General features: G+C 36.1%; 1 pseudogene; it reads left to right on the top strand.

Annotated features, from left to right (window-relative positions):
• Positions 1–446: 446 nt before the first annotated feature.
• LOC131396648 (isoleucine--tRNA ligase, mitochondrial-like) lies at positions 447–3,463 on the top strand (annotated as a pseudogene).
• The last annotated feature ends 1,975 nt before the right edge of the window (positions 3,464–5,438 follow it).

Genomic DNA, 5,438 nt, shown 5'->3' with positions numbered 1-5,438 from the left:
TTAAAATGCATAATACCTGGATTTAAAATATGAGGAAGAAACAATAATGACATTTTTAAAAGAAAGAAATAGGGGATGGCATGAAAAGTGTAATTGTTAAAACTAAAACTTCACTTCCACTTGCGTCCATAATGAAGCAACCAGCGGTTGGCAGAAATACCGCAAGAAGAAGAGATAATGGGAAGAGCAGACAAGGATTTAAAACAGCTATTAGAAATATACTCAAAACTCTGAAAGAAACATAAAATCATTATCGAAAAGAAAGCTATAGAAAAGAATCTATAAGAACTCTTCGTGAGGAAAACTAAAATATCTAAAACAAAAAATTCCCCAACAGCTTCTTCTGTCGCCTGTGCTCAGGCGCACTCCGGGCTGGCTCCTGGGGGTTCCCTGGTCCCAGAGGGCAAGACCTGGGCTCAAGTGCTAGAGGGGAGGCCGGGTGCCCCATGGGCGTTGGGGCTGCCCCTTCCTTAGCCAGGCATGGCTGGAATATTAGGAGGCCGCCCCGCCTTCCCTGTCACCTGGGATGGCAAGGGACAATGTGGGCTTCTGCTGTGGTCAGTCACTGGGGCCAGTCGCCAGCTGCCTAATCTGAGTAGCTGCGAATACGGGGACGTGGAGCTGCTGTCGCAGACTAGCTTCACCGTGAAGTTGCCGGGCCTCCAGCAGCCCAGCCCAGACATGGAGATCTAGCAGGTTATGTTGGCTGAAAATATAAGTGAAGAAACCTCTAGAAATATGGATTTTCAAAATTTCATGGCAAAGAGAAAGAAAAGACAGAATTTTATCTTCTTGATGGACCTCCTTATGCAAATGATGACCTTCACCAAGGACATGATTTAAATAAGATTTTGAAAGATATAACCAGCAGATACCATGTGATGAAAGGTTCTAAAATACATTTTGTGTCAGGCTGAGATTGTAATGTGTTGCCTATCGAAATAAAAGTTTTACCAGAACTTGGTGGAAACGTTCAGAATCTTTCATCTGTAGAAATCAGAAAGTTCATTTGCTAAAGCAGCAATTGAGAATCAGGTATCAGCATTTATTCATAGGAGAATAGTGGTAGATTGGAATCATTCCTGATACATTTGACAGAAAATATGAAGCCAAACAATGGATAGTTTTCTGTCAAATGTTTGATAATAGCTAGGTTTATTCATTTTATAAACCTATGTTTTGGTCTTCCTCATCAAGGACTGCTCTGGTTGAAGCAGAACTTGAATATAATTCTGAACATGTCGGTCATTCTATATATGTAAAATTCTCTCTCTTAAAACCTTCTTCTAAGTTGGCATCCCTTATAGATAGTTCATTTCCTGTTAGTTTTTTAGTCTGGAACACACAGTCTTGGACAATTCCAGACAGAGTCATCAGGCTGTTTGCTATATGCAGAATCAAAGTGCACCACTGCGAAATGTTCCAGTTCTGGAGATATTTGTATAATGGCCACAGACAAAGTAACATCTGTTGCTTCTACTTTGGAAACAACATTTGAAGTTATTTCAATATTTTCAGGTATAGATTTGGAAAATGGCATTTGCACTTACCCTATAATTCCTGATAAATTCTCTCCTCTTTTATTTGCAAATTATATGATCATGACAAAAGGAGCAAGGTTGGTTCACAAAGAAGTCCCAGCTCATGACATGGAAGATTACAGTGTAAATTTTTAACACAACCTGTCAATGAATTGTTTATTGATGAACATGACATTTTCACCAATGTTTCAGGTCCTGAACTTCAAGGCTGTCCTTGAAGAAGGAACTGATGTGGTAATAAAGATGCTTCAGGCTGCAAAGCATTTGTTGAAACAGGAAAAAATGGTACAGAGCTACGCCTGTGACTGGAGGACTAAGAAACCAGTGGTTATTCGTGGCCACAAGCAGTGGTTTCTAAAATATTAAGACCACACGAATATTAAGACCATAGCCCAGAAATTGTTTTAAAAGTTGAAAGTTACTCCTAGATCAAGAGTGAATGCTGTGGTCAAAATCATGGACAGACAGCTACTTTTTCGAGGCAAAGAGTTTGGGGTGTCCCAATTCCTGTATTTCATTGTAATGCAAAAGATGAATTATTGATCAACAGCCAAACCCACTGAGCATGTTATTGAACAAGTGGAACATGGTGGTGATGTCTCATAGACTCTTTCCCTGGAGCAACTGTTTCCAAAAGAAGTCTTATCTCAGACTGGTGGTCCTGCTACCTTTGAATATGCCAGGCCAGGATATTTTGAACATCTGTTTTGATAGTAGATTTTTGTGGCTTCCTGTTCTTCCAGGTACAAAGAGCAGATTTGCACTTGGGAGGAGAAATCTAGCTTGGCAGTTGGTTTCAGGCTTCCTTGATTAACTAGTGTGACAGCAAGGAAAAACAACATCTTGTAAGAAAGTGGCTATTCATGCATATATCCTTGGAGGAAAGGGAGAATGGATGCTCAAGTCTTTGAGACTATCATTAATCCTGATATTGCCATCAATGGAGGAGAAGATCGAAGCAAAGAGCCCCCCATGGTGCTGATGTCCTTATTTGGTGGGTTGCTGAGTCCTATGTCTTCACTAAAGTGACAGTTGGTTTATCTGTACTTAATGCCAGCAAAGATATTAGTAAATATAGGAATACACCCTGCTTTCTTTTGGGAAATGTGCCTGGTTTCAATATGGAAACTGATTTCATTCCTGCTAAGGATATTCATGTCATAGAGCAGTATATGCTACACTTAACTGTAGGATTTTGCGAACAGCATTACTGAGTCATATAAACAATATGACCTTGGAAAAGTTGTTTGGCTATTAAAGCATTTTATCCTACAGAACTCTCTAACTTTTATTTTAGTATCAAAGATAGGCCTTATGGTAAAAATAAAAACGATCTCAAATGACACACTTGTCAGACTGCATTAACTGAAATTTTGGATATAATGGTTCATTCTTTTCTTTCTTTCTCCCTCTTGGCTGAAGAGGATTCCAGCACATGCTTCATGTTAAAGAACCCAAGAGTGTTTTTCGTACTGAGTAGATTAGCACAAGTTCTATCTGGAAGAAGTCTGGAGAGGAGGAAGCAGTAGAGAGTGCATGAGCCATGAGAGATGTATTTCTTGGGAGCATCCTGGGCCACAACGCAGCAGAGTACAAGGCTGTACTTGTGACAGCACTTGGACTGTTTTCTGAGGTAGTAGAAACGCTGTAAACTGAGGAGGCTTCTAGCACCTCGTGGTTGAATGAATTAATGATGGTTGCCATACAACTTTACTCAGTCAACAACCATTAGATATAACTGCATATGTAATTGAGCTTACAGGGAATTCCTAATCAATTTAGAAGGTGGTGATATTCCTGAAGGGTTTTCATATAAAGTAATTGCCATGCCAGCAACCACAGAAAAATGCCCTCCTTGTTGGAAGTACACAGCTGAGCCTGCAGATATACTCTGTGCCTCGTGTGCAGAAGTGGGTGGTTGAAAGTGGTCCCTCACTCTGATGTTAACAGCTGTCTGAGCAAGAATGCCTCTGACACTACTGAGTAGGGATTTGGTGGATTGTTTACAATGGAACTAAATCCAAGATTTAGATGATGAATGAAAGAGTAAATGGTGGAGGATGAATATCAAGTCACAATAATAAAAGAAGTATATCCTACAACTAGAGATACAGTAATGTGCATATATACATGTGGAAAAATATATGTATGTATATTATATTATATATCTGTATCATGGACTTATTCATAACATAGACACTGAATATCTTGTCTTCAAATGTGACTGAGCAGAGAATATTTTATATTTTATAAATCTTTTTGACATAATATTTAGAATTCTATAATGTCTGAAAATGAAAACATTGTAGAAAACTAAAGCAAATAAACAAACAAACAAAAAAAGATGACCTTAATAGCAGGGTAAATATGGTAGGAAAAATGATCAGTAAACTTAGAGATATAACAGAAAAATATCCAAATTAAAGCAAGATAAAAAGAGCTCATAAAAATATCTACTCTCTAATACACATGCAATAGGGATTTCCATAAAAGAGGAAGGCACAAAAAAATGCGAGATACATTGCAGAAAAATTTCAAATCTGACAAAACTGTAATTCAAAGTCCCAAAAACCTGAACAAATTCCAGTAGGAAAAACACAAAGAAAACCACAACAAGACACATCATCATCAAACTGCTGAAACAAGAGATATAAAGGAAATCTTTATAGCCAGAAGGGGAAATCTTCTAGAGGGGAGCAAAGTAAGAACCATTGTGGACATGTTGTGGGAAACAATGTCAATCAAAAAAAATAAAAGAGCGTCTATATAGGGCTGGAAGGAAAAAGAAAAAAACAAAAACAGAAAAACAAACCCTCAACTGAGAATTGTTTATTCAGCAAAAATATAATTCAAAAATAAAAAGAAATATAGTCATTTCAAATAAACAAAAATAGGTATAATTGATTTCTAGTAGATCTTTATTATATGAAATGTTAAAGATAGTGTTTCACTAGGAAGAAAAATGATAGCAGATACACACTAGTTTCTCAAAAATAGATGAAGAGTGTTGGAAATCTTAAATATGTGAGTAATTATAAAATACTATTGATTTAACATTTATAATTTCTGTGAAAGATAATAATTGTTTGGAGAAAAAAACAGTGTTATGCGGAGTGTATAACATATATAGAAATATACTGTATAACAACAATAGCACAAAAAACAAAACAGAGAAATGGAAATATATTGTTGTTAGGTCATTATGTTATAAATTTAGTGATATAATATTATTTGAAAATATACTGTTATAAGTTAAAGATGCAAATAGAAAATTTTGAAGCAACCACAAAATTGATTATATACATATGTAATAAAATGAAATTAAATAAAAATGCTGAATCCAAATTAAGCAGAGAGAGAGGAAAAAACAACAAAAAGTTGGGATAAATAGAAACAAATAGCAAGACGGTATATGTAAACCCAACCATATGGATAACACTAAATGGCCTAAACACTCCAATTAAAAGGCTGAAATTGTAGACTGAATAACACGACAAGAATCAGCTATAGTCTCTCTAGAAGACATGCACTTTTATTATTAAAAAAAAACATTTTAAATGAAAATCATGATAAAATCTATAATCTTCTAGCCAGGTTAAGTAAGAAAAAAAAGGAGAAGTCACATTACTAGTATCAGAAATGAAAGATGGGACATTACTACAGAACCTGGGGATGATAACAGGATAACTAACGGAAACTATGAACAATTCTATGCCCACGAATTTGATAACCTAAGTGAAATGGGCCAATTTCTTGAAAGTCATGGTCTGCCAAAACTCACATCGATTTCTATATAATCTGAATGTCTATATCTATCAAACAAACCAAATTAATAATTAATAACTTTTGAAAAGAGAAAGCACCAGGCCCAGATGTGTTCAATGGTGAATTTTACAA

The sequence above is a fragment of the Diceros bicornis genome, chromosome 33 (assembly GCF_020826845.1).
Source record: "Diceros bicornis minor isolate mBicDic1 chromosome 33, mDicBic1.mat.cur, whole genome shotgun sequence".
In the NCBI taxonomy this organism is placed as follows: Eukaryota; Metazoa; Chordata; class Mammalia; order Perissodactyla; family Rhinocerotidae; genus Diceros; species Diceros bicornis.
This window is presented reverse-complemented; position numbering and strand designations above follow the sequence as displayed.